The following is a 20997-nucleotide window of genomic DNA, read 5'->3' as shown; positions in this document are numbered from 1 at the left end:
GTCGAGTTTTTGGAGAGACTCGCTTCCGGCCCAGTACACGTGCTAACTATGAGTCCTGTTCTGGGGTAGGTGCTCCGCATGTGGCGGTTCCCTGTAAGGCTAACCCTGTGCGATGTATATCTTCCGCTAATTCGTTTCCTGTTGGCAAACTGAGTCTTCCTTGGGCAAAGTCCCTCTGCCCCAGTCTCCATGTTTGTAGTAACTCCTCCCCCGTTGGGTAGGATCTACCTTGAAGACTCTCCACATGGTCGGAAAGACCATGTGACGTATTTTTCCACTTAAATATCCCTCCCTCTCTTTGGGCGAGGTGTGGTCTCCGCGTTGTCTTCCCCTTTGGAGGGACACCCCCGACTAGACATGGTGGCCCAGTCAGATAATCCCCCTTCTTTTTATGGAGTGGAAAAAAAGAAAGGGAAAAGAGGCCACGACTGGGTTAGCCTGTCTCTATCTTTTGGGAAGTCGACTTGTCCCCAAAGGGCCGTTCGACACTCATGATTATGTTGGAGGAGGTTACGTGTCGACCTGGTGTGCTGGCTACGAGGCACACAGTGATCTGCCAGCCACACACTGCCAGTTCACGTAACACAGTTCAGCCAGTTGTGGCGTTTCATATAGGGACCCCTAGTCTCACTACATTGACACAACGTCGAGTGAGTGACAGATAGGGAACGTCATGGTTACTTGTGTAACCTCCATTCCCTGATGGAGGGAACAAGACTTTGTGTCCCTCCTGCCACTACGCTGAACTACCCGCTGAAATGGCCGGACCTTGTCTCGGCTCCTCAGCATAAAACCTGAATGAGTGGTTGCATACCAGCTCCTTTTCTACCTGTATGTCCGGGGGAGTGGCATGCAAATACCACTCGCCAATTTTCATTGGCCTTTTATCAAAGACCAGAGGTGTCTCGGGCTCCCAAGGGTGACCCGTAGTGTCACTACATCGACACAACGTCTCGTTCCCTCCATCAGGGAACGGAGGTTACAAAAGTAACCATGACGTTTCTCAGTCCTGGTTATGGAGGACCCCAGCACTGCAAATTTTGCATGTCTCCCATAATTATCCTTATAATTTACGGTCATTTTTTACCTAAATCACATTTTCCAATGTAATAAAAATGGTTTCCTTTATCTGAGCAATACAAAACTTGGTGACTTTACCTCCATTTGCCATTTGAACACACACAGAAACACAAAAATTGGACTTGATTCGATAAGTCTTAAATAGTCATAAAAACATTTTTACAGTTTGGCCATAGGAAATGAATGGGAAAGACAAAAAAAAAAAAAAAAAAACGGAGCACTTTTTCTTTTTTCTTTTTTTTGTCAAATACAATATATAAATCAGCCACGATGCAGAACAAACACACAGAAATGATGGGTGAGACTTTAAAACATGAAGAGAGACACACACACATACACGCATGCATGGACGCATGCACACAGAGAACAAAGGACAAAGTCTGAGTCTTCTGTTTTGTACACTAATTTAATTTTATGTAAAAAATAATTTTTTTGTCCATTGCTGTTCATTTCTGTTTATTACTGTTTATTTTCTTGACATTATTATTCATTTAATTTGAGTAATTACATTTTGATATTTTTATTAAATAAATTATTGGTAACAAAATGATTATTCTATGTCTTATCTTTGTAACATGATGTTTGACTTTAAGCATAATGTAACATTATTGCAAAAACTGACACTTGAAAACAGTAAAAAAAAAAAAAAAAAGCTAAATTTTGACAAATAATAGTTTGATAATGTCTAAATATATGTCTAAATTAGAGCTGTCAAAATTAAAGCATTAACAAATGCGATTAATTAAAAAAGTTTAACTTATTGATTTTTTTTTTTTTTTTTAAGCGTGATTAACACATTTACCATTAATGCAGCATAAATCAGAAAAAACTCTGGTACTTGGGCAGAACCTTTGTGATGTGTCCACCCGGAGTCATTACACTGATGCACACACCGATCCATGATGTCTGCAGCGCTTTTCATCTGGAGTTCAAAGTGGCGCTTGATGCTGGCGATAATGCCCTGACGCGCATCATGAACGTGGCTTCACAATTGCTGTAGCAAAGAGGATAGCCACAGTCTACCGGTAGATTAATATTGTAGAGAATAAGAGTTTAAGAGATTTAATGCCTATTGGACTAGTTCTTTCAGTTAGTCAAACTCCCACTTAGACATTGGGAAATGTTTAATATTACTTGAATTGGTGCTATATTAGTGCATTTCTATCTTTATACTGTGGAAGGTTTTGTTTGGAAAATGTTAAGTTAGCATAATATTGTTACATATTGTTTTATTTTCTTTCCTAAAAAGGAAACAAATGCATTTTGACAAGAAAAGAAGTATGTACTGAGTCAGATTTCAGCACTTTCAAAATCTGCGATTAATGGCAATTAACTATTAAAAAGTATGCGATTAATCGTGATTAAAAAGTTTAATCGACTGACAGCATTAGTCTGAATGCATAACTGGTGACAACATTTTGAATTACTACACAGTGTGTGGCTGCGTGGAACACTGCCACCATCTACTGGCTATTATTGTCATAGCAAGATTTTCAAGATTTTAGTTTTTTCATCAAATGGTATTTTTTTCATCTTCCCCCAATACATGACACATTCTCATATTTTCATAATTTATCAACTTTTAAAAGTGTAGGATTTTACCATTTTGAAGTTACATAAATTTGCTTATTTTCATATGCAAATGAATGGTGAAATCGAGACATTTATATGTAAATACAATCTAAAAAAAAAACATAAAATCCCAAAAGAAGTGCATAATTGTATTGTTTTTACTTCAGGGAAGAAGAAATGTTATAATAATAATAATAAAAAATAAAAAAATTACACTTGTTAGGTTTCCTGTCAAAAATGTCCGCAAACAGTAAAGGAAGCGGCCCTTCTTTAACAGAATAGAAGGGTTAAAACACCTTATTCAACTCATTAGCTCATTAGTAGAGGCTCCATGTACTGAACTGGGTGACATCCAAAATGTGCACAACCAGGATTGAGAAACACTGCTCACAATAAAACAGGAGAGCAGGCACTGACTTTTACAACAGGTACTCAGCTGTGCTCTGCAATTAACCTGCTCTCTCTCTCTCTCTCTCTCTCTCTCTCTCTCTCTCTCTCTCTCTCTCTCTCTCTCTCTCTCTCTCTCTCTCTCTCTCTCAGTGTGCCAGTGTGCTCATGTGGTGAATAACTGAGATGCTAACACAGGTCAGTGTATCTGTCTGCCCAACACTTTTGGAGAGAGATGTGACAAATGTGCACCCAACCACTGGGGTCATGACATCAGCACTGGCTGCAAGGTACAGCTGACCTCATACCTCCATCCGCTGTCACTGTATCTGCCTCACTCGCACTGTGAAGATTTAGTTACTGTCAAAACAGCATTTATATTCATACTCTATAAAGCCATCGCTATTACCATTATGTATTTACATTAGCATTTAAAGCATTTGATAAAGTGTACTTATCATGTACATGTTGTTCTGCATTCCAAAGGTCAGGATAAGGGTTAAAGGTAGGGTCACAGCGGGGCAAATAAACACACTGTACAGATACCACATATGAATCTCACAAGACTTTTCCCTGAACAAGGGTTACCATCTAGCCCCCTCAGTGCACCACAAAAACAGTGAGTGCATTTACACGCACATCAATACATGATAACTTAAAAAAAAAAAAAAAAAAAAATTCCAAAAATTCCAACAACACAAGAAAACCACATTTACATGAGATTTGAAATCATCGAGCTATCCTTATATATATATATATATATATATATATATATATATATATATATATATATATATATATATACTGTATATCAAAGAAGTTAATTTCAAAGAATACAAAAATTTTATTCTTAAAAATAAAGGATCTTCAAGGGTTCAGCAGATAACCCTCATCTTATCTAGAATCATTTTTGGTTGTATATGGTTCCTGATTTGAGCTGTGTGGATCTTTGGAGATTAAAATAGTTCTTGATGTTTCATTGTAGGTTCTTCAGATCAGTGTTTGTGTGGCCCTTTAAAGTACATCTACATAGATGTTTTTCTAAAGAACTATAGAATAAAACCCTGTAAACCCCCTTTTTTTTGTTGTTTCTTAAATGCAACCTCTATTTTTTAGAGTGGTCAGTCATATGCAGTGAAAGTGAATATTATTATTGATAATAATACAGTATATATAATTTTATGGTAACACTTAATTTTAAGGATCAGACGTTCAGCAGTATTTATGACTAGTTATGGACTTGTTTGAAATTATAAGGCATTTATGAGCTTTATTGGCTGATTTCATATGCCATACAGCCCTGTTACATTTGCTTTTTCCTAAAAATGAACTTGTTTGCTAAAAACGAAAGATATAAATAGCTAGAATTTTATATGTGAATGTGCAGCTTATAGGTGTAAAATAAATATAGAATGTGTATTTCAGCATAGACATTCTAATGAGCTGATAAGCACAGTGCTGTTATACAAAAGTAGAGACAGTAGTGTACCTATTCTAGATGTTTAGTCTTTATAAATGGAGCAGTATACCAACAAATTATTTATAACGCTACCTGTTAGAATGAATAATTTGTTTCCATTACTGATCTATAAAGACTAAACATCTAGAATAACGTCATGGTTACTTGTGTAACCTCCGTTCCCTGATGGAGGGAATGAGATGTTGTGTCGATGTAGTGATACTAGGGGTCAATCTTGGGAGCCCGAGACACCTCTGGTCTTTGATAAAAGGACAATGAAAATTGGCGAGTGGTATTTGCATGCCACTCCCCCGTACATACGGGTATAAAAGGAGCTGGTATGCAACCACTCATTCAGGTTTTATGCTGAGGAGCCGAGACAAGGTCTGACCATTTCAGCGGGTAGTTCAGCGTTGTGGCAGGAGGGACACAACGTCTCATTCCCTCCATCAGGGAACGGAGGTTACACAAGTAACCATGACATTCCCTATCTGTCACTAACTCGATGTTGTGTCAATGTAGTGAGACTAGGGGTCCCTATACGAAACGCCAAAACTGGCTGAACTGTGTTACGTGAACTGGCGGTGTGTGGCGGGCAGACCACTGTGTGCCTCGTTGCCAGCACACCAGGTTGACACGTAACCTCCCCCAACATAATTATGAGTGTTGAATGGCCCTTTAGGGAAAAGTCAACTTCCCAAAAGATAGAGACAGTCTAACCCAGTTGTGGCCTCTTTTCCCTTTCTTTTTTTCCACTCCCTAAAAAAGAAGGAGTATTATCTGACTGGACCGCCAGGTCTAGTTGGGGGGTGTCCCTCCCAAGGGGAAGACACCGCAGAGACCACACCTCGCCCAAAGAGAGGGGGGAATATTTAAGTGGAAAAATGTGTCACATGGTCTTTCCGACCATGTGGAGAGTCTTCAAGGTAGATCTTACCCAACGGGGGAGGAGTTACTACAAACATGGAGACTGGGGCAGAGGGGCTCTGCCCAAGGAAGACGCAGTTTGCCAACAGGAAACTAATTAGCAGAAGATACACATCGCATGGGGTTAGCCTTACAGGGAACCGCCACATGCGGAGCACCTACTCCAGAACAGGACTCTTAGTTAGCACGTGTACTGGGCCGGAAGCGAGTCTCTCCAAAAACTCGACTGCCACAGGGCTCGGAGGAAGTCAACCACGGAACAAAGTTTGTGAACACTACTGGGAATTAATGGCACACGTTTTCAGCTCAAAAGGAGGTGGAAGGCGCTATGTGCAAGTGATACACCCGGCCGGCTATCCCGGGCTTATCCACTTGTATTGCGTGCCACTACCTGGGACGAAACCGGTTCCACCCGGTGGTTATAGAACCTTGCAAAGGTGTTGGGTGTTGCCCAGCCTACTGCTCTGCAAATGTCTGTTAGAGAGGCACCCCTGGCCAGGGCCCAGAAGGCCGCTACACTGCTGGTAGAATGGGCTCATAGCCCTACTGGGAGCAGCATGTCCTGGGCATGATATGCCATAGTTATGGTGTCAATGAGCCAGTGGGCGATCCTCTGCTTGGAGACAGCGCTTCCTTTCCACTGTGCACAAAAGCAGACAAAGTGCTGCTCAGAGATCCTAAAGCTCCGCGTGCGATCCAAATAGATGCGTAAAGCACGCACCGGACACAGCAACGACAGGGCTGGGTCTGCCTCCTTCTGGGGCAGCGCTTGCAGGTTCACCACCGGTGCCCTAAAAGGGATCATAGGAACCTTGGGTACATAGCCAGGGCCAGGCCGAAGGGGCGGGCTGCGGCAGAGCCGGTGCAGTCACTGCAGGGGGACGCCCTTAGCGACAAGCAGATGGGGTGCGGGATCTTGAGCCGTGCCGGGGCAGGATGTGCCGGATAGCCTCCGTCTGCTGCTTCACCGCCGAGAACTGCTGGGCAAAGTCCTCGACGGTGTCGCCGAATAGGCCAGCCTGGGAAATGGGGGCAGCAAGAAACCGTGTCTTGTCGGCCTCACCCATCTCGACCAGGTTAAGCTAAAGGTGCCGCTCCTGGACCACTAATGTGGCCATCGTCCGCCTGAGAGACCACGCCATGACCTTCGTCGCTCGGACAGGCTTGTCCAGCAGCGCTGTAGGCTTTAGCCGTCAGGGATGATATGAACCTACAGGGCTTGGACGGGAGCTTAGGGCGTCCACGCCAGGTGGCGGCGCTCTGCGGGCATAGGTGCACCGTGAGCACCTTATCCACCGGGGCAATCACCGTATAGCCCCTGGCCGCCCTGCCATCGAGGGTAGTGAGGGCGGGGGAACTGCGGAATCGGGGCCGGGCAGTAAAAGGTGCCTCCCATGATTTTGTCAGCTCCTTGTTCCACTCTAACCCGATGCTTGCGGCTGCCTGGAAAAGCATGTCCGTCATTTCTGCATCAGCCTGTGACTGGGCAATCGTCCCCGAGGGGGGGAGCCCAGTTGAGGCTTCTGCGTCCGACTGGACAAGCCCGCTCTCTGATGCTGCGCTCGAGAGCTCATCATCTTTGCGGGCTCCAAACAAGAGGCCAGACTCGCCGTGAGACTAGCCGGCGGACTCATCCGGAAGCCCGACTTGGGCAGACGAGCGTGCTGGGGAATGGGAGGTCCGTGGGGGGATACCCGGCGGAGGCGATCCCATTGGGGTCCCCAAATTGCCCCCAGTGTTAGCCGCACTGGCCTCATACCCGTAGGCAGAAGGACCGAGGCGGGGAGCCGCTGTGGTGGCTTGCTTTCTTACGAAGTGAGAACATGAACCATCCACAAATGCTGCCTCTGTGTGATCATGACCATCCAAAGTCAAGAGATAATGACCGCAACCAGGAATCACACACAATCGGAAAGGAATCTTTAAAAAGACGCGTCTTTAAAAAGACATTCCGTGTGTGCCGCTCTTTTAGAGAAATATACTCTTTTAGAGAAAAAAGCTCTTTCAGAAAATATACTCTCTTTTTTTCTGCCGAAGCACCCAGGGGCGTTCTCTGCAGTGCACCAGAGCAGAGGAGGGAGAAGCCGCTGAAATGCGCCGTCAGATCAAGCAGAGGTGAATGAACAGTAGAAATTCAGCTCAGTGAGTATGAATGTTCGGCTCCGAAGAGAAAATCTGAATGAGTGGTTGCATACCAGCTCCTTTTATACCCGTATGTCCGGGGGAGTGGCATGCAAATACCACTCGCCAATTTTCATTACCCTTTTATCAAAGACCAGAGGTGTCTCGGGCTCCCAAAAGTGACCCCTAGTGTCACTACATCGACACAACTTCGAGTGAGTGACAGATAGGGAACACTTGCTTAAGGTTCAAGTTTGGGCAGAACTGAGAATTTAAACCAGGCTAAGCAGGTGTTCAGCTGGTAAATCTGATCAGATTTCATTTAATTTCACTGCTGTCTCATTTGTGATTTTATTTGAGTTACATTATTCTACACTGATCTGAAATGAATGACAGAGGCACAACCATGATATTGATATAAACCCATGGGTTCAGAGCTGAGTTCTTACGTGTACAGCCACCCTCCTGGAAGCTGAAGTGTCCCGGAGCACAGCGGTCACACTTCTGTCCCATTACAGCAGGCTGACAGCGACACTGACCGCTCTCATCACAATCAAACGACTTTGATCCAAACGAACTACAGTGGCATGGGACACACACTTGACTGCCCTGTATGTGTGTGCCTGCCTGCAGAGGACAACAAGAGGATTCTAGCTAATGAAGGGGAAATAGACAGAGAGAGAGGGATATGTTGAAATGTCACACCGTAAATAAGGTTATTGTAAATGTTATGGTTGTATTAAGACTATGCATTGTGGCCATTTCCACATACAGGGAATTTGGTGTGCTATTATATCTATATGTTAGATAACTATAATAAAGGACCTACAGTAACATTATTTGGAGCCTTTCTCAATTGAGAGGTCAAGTCTCAATTTTTGTCCTTTTTCTTATTTTTTACATTTGATAAACTCAGCATTATTCATATTTAGTTTGATGTGCCACGATGGACAAACAACATTTTCTGAAGGTTAAGCATCTCGTTTCACAGGTACAAAATGTGACTTAATATTTTTGAAAGTCAACATGAAACAACATGATTACACCAGATATCGACATGCTGCTTACGAAAGTTCATGTACCCTGAAATCAACCCTATTCAGCTGAATTACTGAATAATTTTTTTGCATCAATTGAAGTGTGAACACATTTCCTTCTAGTGCTACTGATATTATGTTCAGAGACACGGGTCAGAGACATGGGTTCTGATCCCGTGGGAATGAGGAACTAATCGCGTTCACAAACTAGCACAATTTGAAGGTTGCATTTCCGCTTTAAAACTAAATTTTTACTCCACTGACGGTCAGGTTTAGGGTTGGAGTTTGGGTTATGAGATACAGTTAATAAAATATTCATTCCTGTTGACTGTATTACATAATTTAAAACTTTACAACAACGTGCTTTTTTCTGAGCCATACATAAATTCCATAATAAAAGTATTTTTCTACCATCGGAGCAATTCAAGCTTACAGTACTTGTAAGTTGATGTTTTTCCAAGGCGCTTCAGCAGGGGGCAGTCAGCATGCCTCAACAAACCTCACAAGCAGCGCAACCAAAGAATGAGAGCTGTTCACACAGGACACGTTCTTGACAGCAGGACAACATGATAATCAAAAATGAAAAAAAATAAATAAATAAAAAATTAGGGCATTACAAGTTATTATTATATTTTGATAAAAAATATTAAAAAGACATTTTTTTTATAATGTTTACTCCAAATCTCCACTTTCACTTTTACATCTGAAAGTGAAAGTTAAAGTGAAATTTAGAGTAAAAAAAAATAATTTATATTATATATATATATATATATATATATATATATATATATATATATATATATATGTTTCTCATCCACACTTATATCACTTCTGAAAACATGGATTAAACCACGGGAGTCATATGGATTACTTTTATGCTGCCTTTATGTGCTTTTTGGAGCTTCAAAGTCTGGTCATCATTCACTTGTATTGTATGGACCTACAGAGCTGAAAGATTTTCTAAAAATCTTCATTTGTGTTCTGCAGAAGAAAGAAAGTCATACACATCTGGGATGGCATGAAGGTGAGTAAATGATGAGAGAATTTTCATTTTTGGGTGAACTAACCCTTTAATAAGCACATCGCAGACTACAGCACTGAACAGTCATGCAGTTATAACAGACCAAACCAAACCAGGCAAAACCAACTCACAATTATACAGTCTGTTTTTTTCTCATACGTTTAATCTCTATACCTCTTTTAAACTCTTCTATTTCTCTCTCTCTCATATACTGATTGTAAAGGCATGTTGAGAGGTAAACAGCCAGTTAATTTTTACAACAATTTAATTTTAATGATGAAAAATGATTATGCGGTGATGATGAATCTGCGTGCACCATGTGGATGTGAACCCACATGGCAGTCATTGCTGTGGGGTGACTGACAGCCATCTGTCTGCTGGGAGCAGATGCACTGTCACCGTAGCAACTAGTGAGAGTGCTCTCCTGGCACACACTGTGAGCACCACCCCATAGATGCCAAATGTACACACACACACACACACACACACTCACACGCACGCACGCACACGCACACGCACACGCACACACACACACACACACACACACACACCATCTAAATCATCCTGCAAAGTGTTATTTGTTAAATGTGCTGCATTGAGTTTTGAGCTGTGAGACAATATGACAAAACTCTCTTCCAAGAGAAGGCAAGCCAAGGCAAGTGTCTGATGCTTTAACAGACTATGAAAAGATTGAAAATAAATAAGTACACTATTTGACAGTGGTGTGAGCTTTCTGAGTGTGAGCTTGTCTGCACAAGCAGCTCAACTGGCTCAAACTCTCCTGCCGCCATGGTGACATGCAATACTTAAACTAATGTTATACAGAGATATACTCTTGTGCACAACATGTTTTATCAACCTTGAAGACAAAATCAGGCTGTTTGATTTTCACGACTTCATTTCCATGTGGACGGAACACCTTAATAAAATACTCCAACTTCAAATACTTGTTCCTGCAGCACAATTTAGCGACAGCATGAATCTTCAGCATGAAACACACAGCACGATCAGTGCAGTCCGATTCCCGAACAACCAACACCCTGTCTACACTGGAGGTGCGCCGCAACGTCTTGAAGTTGTCTACACAAGCGTCGAAGTAATCATTTTGAAATAAATCAGCTGTCAGTTAGTCGTCAGCAATGATTAAATGCATGGGTGAATAACTAGTATCTTACTTTATTTTCAACAGAAATCCACTGGTATAAACATTTACTTACAGTATATAATTTGTATTATAAAATTACTGTTGCTAAAATGTTTGGTTTTCAGATGTTAGTGGAATATTTTAATGGTTAATGTGATGAACTCCACCTGTGGTTACTCTGCTAAAACACCCGTTTAAGTGCCCAAAACTCTCCAAATACTTTTTAGGACCACTGTACATGGATGTGGATGGCAGAATGCAGTATGATGCATGTTATTTTGAACACCGCAACACTCTCTTTCACATACAGATAATGTTAATACGTGCAGGACTTCACACACACCCAAACATGGTGCATGATGGGTGCAGTGTGTTTACCCCTGCACTGGGGTGGTACGCCCCTCGAGGGCAGCCCCCTCTGCTCTCCCATCTCTGAATGTGTTGGATGGGAACCTGTTGGATGGGTCACCGTGTCTCCCTGCGAGCGTGAGCTGGGCGCATTATTTCACATCTGTGGCCCACGTAACCGGCCCGACAGATGCACCTGCCCTCCGAGTCACACCGCTGGGACATGGAGCCCAGCATACTGCACTGACATGGCCTACACAACTGAGAAACACTGACCCACCAACAATTTGGCTAAACACACACACACACACACACACACACACATATACAGGTTCAGGAAGGCAAAACAGCAGAGAGATGTGAATGAGTGCACAGGTTCACCTGTCTGTGTCTGCTGTTTGAGCTGAAAATAGGAGGAAGTCACTCATCCCAAAGTAAGGAAATGGCACAGAATTACAAAATATATAGCCCTGAACATGGCTTTGCAGAAATGCCTTAATATTTAAATCTTTTGAGCATTGACATTTTTGTATTTTATTAGCCCTGTTCCAAAATCTAGACTGATAATCTGCCGTTTTACTCGTGATTTGTGTGAAAGTGAATAAATGTCATTGTAAAAGTAATTGGAAACTGCAGTGATATGTAAAACGAGACATGTAAAAATAATGTAGGTACAGTAACATGATTCTACGAGACCAGATAATATATTGATAACTGAGATAATATATTGTCATATATAATAGGTGTGCAATGTTCCAGTTTAATAGTGTGCATGTGTGTGTGTTTTCTAGTGTGTTTGTGTTGTATGTACTTGTCACATCCTCGTCAGCCTCTACTCCTCCAACCGCCTCTCACTCACCTGATTACTAAACACTCTCACCTGTCCCTCATCAAACCATCAGCCAGTCCTGTATAAAGCCTCACCACTCACTTCAGTCACCATCTAGTCTTGTTTGGACTCACCCTAGCTAACTCAGCTCTCTACTCATCCTAGTCTTCAAAAGTAATATTCCTGTAATTCTTCAGTTCGCTAGAATATTAAATATCCTGATTTACCCTTTGGTTACTTCTTTGTGTTTGATCTGCTTTCTACTGAGTTTGTAATAAAACTGCATCTGAGTTCAACTCATCATCTTGGCTTCCTGACAGAAGACTAGACCTTCAAATAGAACTCAGCAGTAACGGCGTCTACGATGGAATGCTTTCTCGAGTTGGAACAACAACTAACACAACATCAAGAGGCGCTTTACGATATTCAACGCCGACTGGAGAAACTTTCACTTACCTCAAATATGTCAGCATGTCCTTCAGCTCCAGCTCCCGATTCTTCTTCTTCGTTTGTACAACTTCCTGGTAATTATTGCCCTCTAGCTCCTCCCCAGTGTTACTCTGGTGATGCTGAAACTTGTAGCGGCTTTCTCCTTCAGTGTTCTTTGGCTTTTGAGTTACAACCCCAAAACTTCTCCACCGATCGTTCCAAGATAGCATATATTATTTCTCTTCTATCCGGGAAGGCACTACAATGGAGAAATGCCATTTGGTATCAGGGAGGTCCCGTGATGCAGTCCATCGATGCCTTCATTACCCATTTCCATGAAGTTTTTGAGTCCACTACAGGAGCTTCCTCCGCCAGTGAACAACTCAGCCGTTTTCACCAAGGCAGACTATCAGTCGCTGATTACACCCTACGTTTCCGCATGCACGCTTCTGCCAGTCACTGGAATGAACCTGCGCTACTTACCCGTTACCGTCAGGGGTTAAACAAGTCTCTTCAAAGGCACCTGGCAAGTGTAGATGATTCTCGTGGATTGGAATTCCTCATCCAGTTTTCTATTCATGTGGATCGGCGATTACAACAATGCTCAACACAACGCGACTTTTCAGCTCCGCCACTTCTCAAAACCAGGGCTGAAGAAGAGGAACCGATGCAACTAGGCACAACCCACCTGACACCGACTGAGCTTAAGAGACGTATTTCCAACAATCTTTGCCTCTATTGTGGAGCTGCCAATCACCAATCACCTGCCCCATTCATCCTCCCAGATTTCTGGTAAGCTCCGTGTCCTGCGAACCTGTATGTGATAAACCCTTTTGCATAGACATTACTGTTTCAACTGCCACTTCCTCAATTTCTGTTCATGCCCTCTTAGACTCCGGTTCTGCAGGCAACTTCATCGCTCCCTCTCTAGTTCAACAACTTAACATTCAGACCAAACCTTTAACTAAGCCTTTACCCATCCATTCTGTTGTGGGAAAACCTATTGGCTCAGATGTAATCACTCTTCAGACCGCCCCACTCACCATCCAAGTCGGCATACTCCACATAGAATCTATCATTACTCATTCTCCCCGATGCTACAACAGACCTCATTCTTGGTTTACCTTGGCTTCTTCATCACAACCCAGTCATTTCCTGGACCACCAAAGTTGTTGTTGCCTGGGGTGAATGCTGCTTTACTCAATGCCTCTCAAGACCCACTCGCCCTTCTCCTCCCAGATCCATCTCTTGTCTAGCCACTTCCGTAGAGAGCCCACATGTCTCACTCAATACCACCATCCCTTCTGCCGACCAAGACTACTTACCAGTTTTCAGTGCCCAAAAGGTCTCCCAACTTCCTCCACACCATCTTTGGTATTGTGCTATAGACCTTCTCCCTGGCTCTCCACTTCTTAGAGGCAAGATCTATCCCCTGTCGATACCAGAGCAGCAAGCTATGGAAGAATACGTAGATGAGTCTCTGAAACGGGGGTATATTCGCCCTTCCACCTCTCTGGCCGCCTCAAGTTTCTTCTTTGTTGCCAAGAAGGATGGTGGTCTTCGCCCATGCATAGATTATCGTGCCCTCAACAATATCACCGTTAAGTTCTCCTACCGTTACCCTTGGTTCCAGCAGCCTTGGAACTCCTACGAGGGGCAAACATCTTCACCAAACTCGACCTCTGCAGTGCCAATAATATCATCCGTATCCGCAAAGGGGACGAGTGGAAAACCGCTTTCATCACCTCTTGCGGCCACTTTGAATATCAGGTGATGCCATACAGCCTGGTCAACGCCCCCTCAGTCTTCTAATCTTACATGAATGAGACCTTCCGTGACATTCTCCACCGCTTTGTCCTGGTCTATATTGATGACATACATACTTATCTATTCCACCTCCCTAATCATATATCCTGATTTGCCCTTTGGTTACTTCTTTGTGTTTGCTCTGCTTTCTCCTGAGTTTGTTAATAAAACTGCATCTGAGTTCAACTCATCATCTTGGCTTCCTGACAGTACTCACTCGTCACACTGACGTCCAACAACATGCTGTCGACACTGGCACTGGCCGGTCTCCTGATGACAAACCTCAGTCATCGATCCATTAATGTGACACTGACACGCTACAGAGTGAGAGCAAACATTGTGTTTGCATGAAAGAGAAATGCAGAGAGACAAAAAATAAAAACGTAAAAAAATTTCATTTGTTCAAATCTCTTAGCAGACTGGGGTAAGAAATGACTGTCTAGGTTTGATTGTCTTTATATCCAATGCTCATAAAAACATTAAATGTATACATAAAATACAAAGATTAACTGCACTAATTTTTGATTTGAGTTCGGTTTAATTTGTACTTACATCTTTATTATTCTTTCAATTTCCTATGCATTTTTTATTTTTATTTTTTTTGGTCATTACCCCTCAGACAGTCCTGTGGAGTTACTGTAAAAGATGGTAATACAAAAGACATCACAGTGCAAAAATGGCAATACAGTTCGATCAGCTAAATTTAACTAAAAAGTTAAAGTTAAGTGTTTCTCAACTGGTGAGTCGTCGAGACCCTATCATAGATCACAGGTGTGTCCTCCGATAGGGTCACGGACATCAGGGAAAACAGTGACATACTTGTGCATAGTTAGGATAGTAAAATAAATAGGCTTTATAAAGGAGGAGAAAACACTTCCTATATCTTGTTAAAGAACATGTGGAAACATGCACTAACATCATATCATTGTTTATTAAAAATGTAGATTTTGTACTGAAAATGATTCAAATGTATATTCATGTAGGTAAACTGTCAATGTACTCCAAACATGTGGCTGCAGTCCTACATTTTCCAAACAATATAAGCTTTATTATATTAAAAAATTATTTAAACCATCACTTTTTCTGTTTCCTAATCTTAAAGAAGTAAACAAATACATCTTCATAAGTATTAATTATCATAATATTACTTCATCATAAATAAACAGTATAAATTATTTGTAAAGTATTAGTTTATAGTTAATTGATCATTTATAAATTATTATTCATACATTGTTTTTTACTTCAACATATTAACAGGCTACAATATAAACAAACAGAATGTTATTTGTTTATATTCACTATAGCAAACGATTTATTATTTTTAATAAGTTCATATATAAGCAGTTTGATATTGTTTTTCATCCTTAGTAAACAACTTGTTAACCACACCCAACTAATGTATTACAGTTGATGCAAACCAATGGTAAAGATGTGTTTATGAAAAAAATAAGAAGGCATAAATTAATAAATTATACAGTATATACATTTACTGTATATATTTTATGATTTGGATATACATCTATGCTTAATTAAAGTGTTTGTTACTGTTATACTAACACTATTACAGCAATTACAGCTTAATAAAGGTCCTAATAAAGTACTGACTTATTGCTGGCTAAGTATTTTGCGTTTTTTCTCTCTGAATTGAGAACTATGCCTAATTAAACATTTATAAATGATCCCATTACTATGAAAATTTTGCCATGAAATAACCATCATCACAAAACAGACACTTCAGCTTTTAAAAAACACAAACAGCACATTTATAAATGCATTAGTTAAGCATTAATATATGTCCAGTGTATTATATATGTAAATATAATTTCTTTATTAATTATGGATTTATGCCTTCTTAATGTTCTCATAAATAGTTCACTGGTTTGCATAATGGTTAGAGGTGGTTAAAAAGCTGTTTACTTACTATCATCGAACTGTTTATATATGAACTTATTTAACAATAATAAATAATTTGCTACAGTAAACTATACACATACTGTAGGTCATTCAGACTGCTTGTGTAAGTGCCACACTGAGTGCTGTGTTCCCATTACATTGTTCTGCTGTTGATTCTGCTCTTTACAAGTTGTTATTCCCCAAAAGAAATAAAGAAAGTCCTACTTTCAACTCAGACAGCAGCCCAATCTTCTTTCATCAAATATACAGTAAGCATGCTTTAAAAAAGAGCCTTGGAAAACTGTAACAGCACAGACACTTCACAGAAACCAGTTGTCAATACTGTCCACATCCACCTTATTTCCCTTTCTCTGGTTTGCAGAAGTTAGAAGATGCTAAAGCTTAGTGCATATTTTCAATTCAAACTTTATATATGAAAATTCGAGTATATTTGCAATATTATGACCATTATGAATATTGTTTTGGAAAGCTAGTTTGAAACTGTAGCTTATCAGGGTAAAAAAATATGTTTTATGAAGGTCTAAACCAGGGGTTTCAAACTTTATGATAGACACCCAAATATGATGATCCCCTTGTGAAGGACTCCCTTGCTAAAATATAAAGGCAGCTCTATATTTTCATGTGTAAAGACCCTTTAAACTTTGCCTGAGAAACATACTGTATAAACAACTGTTCAAACGAACATCTTATGTTGCTCAATGGTTATCGCAAAATAAACCCAGACAGGGTGTTCAGGAAGAAGAGGACACTTGTATCAGCCTGAAGAGGTTTATTTTGTGACAACAACCAGCTGACTGTATATTATCCCGCTTATTACATGGCTACTAACCAAATAAATAAATGCATGGACATTTTATATTGATTTATGTTGAAATTATGTAATTATGTGAGAAGAAATTAATCTCTGAACATCTTAAATCAACCTCCGGTTTATGTTGGAGTTCTGTTGGTGTTTATTTTGTAATTAATGACTGTAATTAATTAATGTAAGTAGTACAAGACTACTAACCAAATAAATACATAAATGAACATAAAAAATTGATTTGAGATTGCACAGTGATCTGAGAAGCAGGAAAGATGACTCTCAATACCCGGATGTGTGGTTGTTTCTGAGAAATATCAGACTACTAGATGGCGCCATTGACCAATCAGAATTGAGTATTCCTGAGAGCCGGGTAATAAAAAGATTAAATTGACTTGACTGTATTAAACATTGTATTATAAAGACAACATGTTGTTTCCAAATTAAATAATTGTCTTTGATATTGTCATTGACCTGAAGTACAATCTTTTAAAACATTATGTGGGAAATATGTTCTTTTTGTCAACTATGCTGTATTGAAAAGGCGGCTTAACACGGAAGAGAGAAAATATTGCCGTTTACATTGACATGAGGGAATCGTATGTGATTGGCTGGTCTAAAAGTCGTATGATTTTTGGTCTAAAAGTTGAACGATTTCATACGTATGACTTTGTCAAATTGTATGAATTTGTACGACTTTTCATGAAATCGTGTTGTATGCTCTGAAAATCAATAAAACTCAACTCCTTTACTTACGTTGGCAATTCTTTGCAATGAGGGCATCTCCAAGTATCCATCCGGTCCTCCGTATCCCTCATGACAGCGCAGACAGGCTCCAGTCACTGGGTCGCAGCTGAGCGGGGCTGATCGGTCCAGGTTACCATTACACATACATGGCTGACAGGATCCACCAGGAATTTTGGGACGACCAAAATAGCCATTAGCACACCTGAGGTCATCCAGAGCAGACAGAATGCACGTTTTAGAAATGTGTAGAGTTAAAATGCACCAAATAAACATACCAACCTATACACCTTTATAATGGCACCGTGAAATTTTGCATTTTGTGTAATAATCCCACTGTAGGTTTGTTCAATCAGTTTAGAATTATTTTATTAGCTTATATTTATATTTTAATATGCACTTAGGATGTGTATAGTTCATATATGATTATTCATTATATTTAAATGTGATGTTTGTCATTTTCTAGATGTTAACATACTTTCTTATATACCGTTTTAATGTACAGAGTCAATTAAAAGTGAGCCAACATTCCTCTGTTTGTTTGACATGCAGCCTGACATGTCAACTTCTGGCTCAACCAATGGCATGAGTTTGGGGCGGGACAACCTCTTTGGCAAACCAATGGCAGATTGGTGAACTGTTTGAGAAACTGTCATTATTTCTGCAATTCCACTTGATGCCACAACTGGCGCAAAAATTACACCCTTCACCATGAAGCGAGCCTGATCTTGTGAAAACATAATTGTGGTGACAATGATTTTACATGGTTCAGTACACATATCGTAGCATAAGGTTAAGGTTATTGCTCGAATGAGTTTTAAATCAACAAAACCGACCTCCCGACCCTAAACCTTAAACCTAACCGATAGTGTCATAAAAAGCAAATGTGTGATGAAAAACACAACCACGTCATTTTGTGGTGCTTCTATGACACTTTGGGTTCACATGTGGACTCGTGCTCTTCAGGACTTGTACCCCACTCCTTTACATCACAATTGCAATGCTCTATCAGTCGAGTAATCGCACAATTCGATCACACTCAAACAAGCTTGTAAATGTAGTTAATTATATAATGCAATCGTTAAAATGAGTCATGTGCTATAATAAAAGTGTTTAGATGTCATAAGATAGCATTGCGCGAGGAACAGGACAAAAAGTAAGTGCTTATGAATAGATAATCTGACGTTTTACTTGTGATTTGTGTGAAAGTGAATAAAAGTCATTGTTGTTGTAGCACCTGTAGTGTTCATTTCACCAGGAACTGCTGTGATACGTACAACGAGCCATGTAAAAATCATTGTGCAAAAATGTAAGTATAGTAACGTGATTCTATAAGATCGGGAAGCATGAAACCTTTAACATGAAAAGCAATTCACAATCCATTTTATAGATTGAAACAGGGTATCCAATGAGAAAATATTTCTTGCAGGACTTGACTGGATTGTGAAAAGCAGGCATTACATACCAAAATGGTGTTGAAAATGTAAGAAGGCTTGGTTACGTCAACCGAACAGGAAAGGCATTTCAGAATTGGAGGATTTCTCCCATTCATTTTAATACAAGCGCAATACAATGTCTCAGCTAAACTGTCTCTGGCTCAACTTCAACCTCGATCTAAAAAAGCAGGTCTAGCTGTAGAGAATATAGGACAGCTAGACTAATGTGGGTTAAATGGACACACTTCTGGATAACATTTAGAGAATAGTGCATTACCACAAGTAATTTCTCTTTCTCTTTAAAAAAGCAGCATACACGCTGAACTGACTCCATTACAAGCATATTTTGATCATGATCGCTCAGCTCAAAACTGAAATGTAAACCACCATGGCGTTTCTCGCCAAAACATGAGAATGTGAGGGGAAATAGAGGGGAGGAGACACCATCACTCCTCCGCTCACTTCGCCCACCCGCTCCTCTTATCTGCTGTCTGTGCGTTTGGATCCTATATCTCTACCGAAGCAACTCATGCTGCTTCCTGATAAACACGCACATGCTATCCACTGCCTTCATGTTAAATAGATTCTACTGCGCTTATCTGCACACCACTGTGCTATCTGCATGATGGCAAATAGAGAAAGTAATTACGGTTTCTCCCATGCTCAGCGGATTCCGTGAGCCACCCTACACTTATTAATTGAATACGGTATTGCGTGTGACTGTCTTTACATGCCCAGCAGCATGATAGTACACTATCTAGTTCTTACTGTGGATGCTGGAGATTTATAACCATCAAACAAAGCCTCACATCTCACACTGACTTGTTAAATATTCCCTCACATTCCAGCAGAATTATCATTATTCTTTGAGGAAAGTTCAGATAACTGAAAGCAATTGTGCTCTGTCATTCCAACCGGGTCACGTGACAAGTCGTAAAAATTGGTACGAGATGCTGAAATCATTAGAAATTGTACGAGATGGCTCATACAAAAGCGTATGACTTTTACTCCCATATTTAAAAATAAACGACCCAACAAATTATATTTAATTGTTCCTAAATGTAACTCATATCCCAAACTTAACCATAAAGTGTAACCCCTTTCTCAAACGTATGATTATAATAGGAAAATAACTTTTGTATACCATGTAAGAAAGAAAACGTCTGGGTTTGGTACGAGACGAGGGAAGCATGTCATCGGTTACTGCATGTCTGTCAGTTATTTGCATTGCATAAATAAATGTGGAATGAGGAACCAAATGTAACGAGTCAGGAGAGAATGGAGGATCTAAATGCAGCGTCTTTAATAAAACAAAAGCAAACCAGACAACTCAGAACATAAAGAAACAAAACACAGGGAACAAACGTACAGAGCACAGTGTAATACATGTAAAGACTGACAAAATGAAACAGGGAAAACAAGAGGAACATCTGTGGAAACAATCAGGGGAAAACCAATCATAAAATTAAACTACAAAAGGACTACAAACTAACAGGAAACAGAAACATGGGAACTAAACAAGAATTTCAACATAAAAGTCAATACAAAAAACAGGGAATATGTGACACCAAATCTGTGACCCCCTTTCTTAAAATAAAGTGTTGGAAAGAAGGCTAGCTAAAATGTGATGCTAAAATGTGAAATTCTTTTTGTTGATTGGTTGGTCCGTAAGATAACTTTTATAACTTACGATTCTGACATCTCGTAAGAATCATTACGAGTTGTCATGAGACTATGCTCGTCATTCAAGTGCTTTACATTGGTGATAATGTACAGTGAGATGGTTATTATCCCAATAAGTGAAGGGGCCTTGCATTACCCTGAAGGGGTTTACTTAATAATGACCGGCTGATTATAAATTATTCAGACTTATGTAATAAATGGACATTAAATATTCATTTGAATTGAAATAATTTGATTATCTGAGAAGACGGATAGTGA

The 20997-nt window shown here is 40.3% G+C and overlaps 1 pseudogene; it reads right to left on the bottom strand.

Moving 5' to 3' along the window:
• LOC127416017 (laminin subunit alpha-2-like) overlaps positions 1 to 20997 on the bottom strand; it is a 336769-nt pseudogene that overhangs the window by 126654 nt on the left and 189118 nt on the right.

Source organism: Myxocyprinus asiaticus, chromosome 25 (assembly GCF_019703515.2).
Source record: "Myxocyprinus asiaticus isolate MX2 ecotype Aquarium Trade chromosome 25, UBuf_Myxa_2, whole genome shotgun sequence".
Lineage (NCBI taxonomy): Eukaryota > Metazoa > Chordata > Actinopteri > Cypriniformes > Catostomidae > Myxocyprinus > Myxocyprinus asiaticus.
Note: the sequence above shows the minus strand (reverse complement) of the source record. Positions and strands in the feature narration are given on the sequence as shown.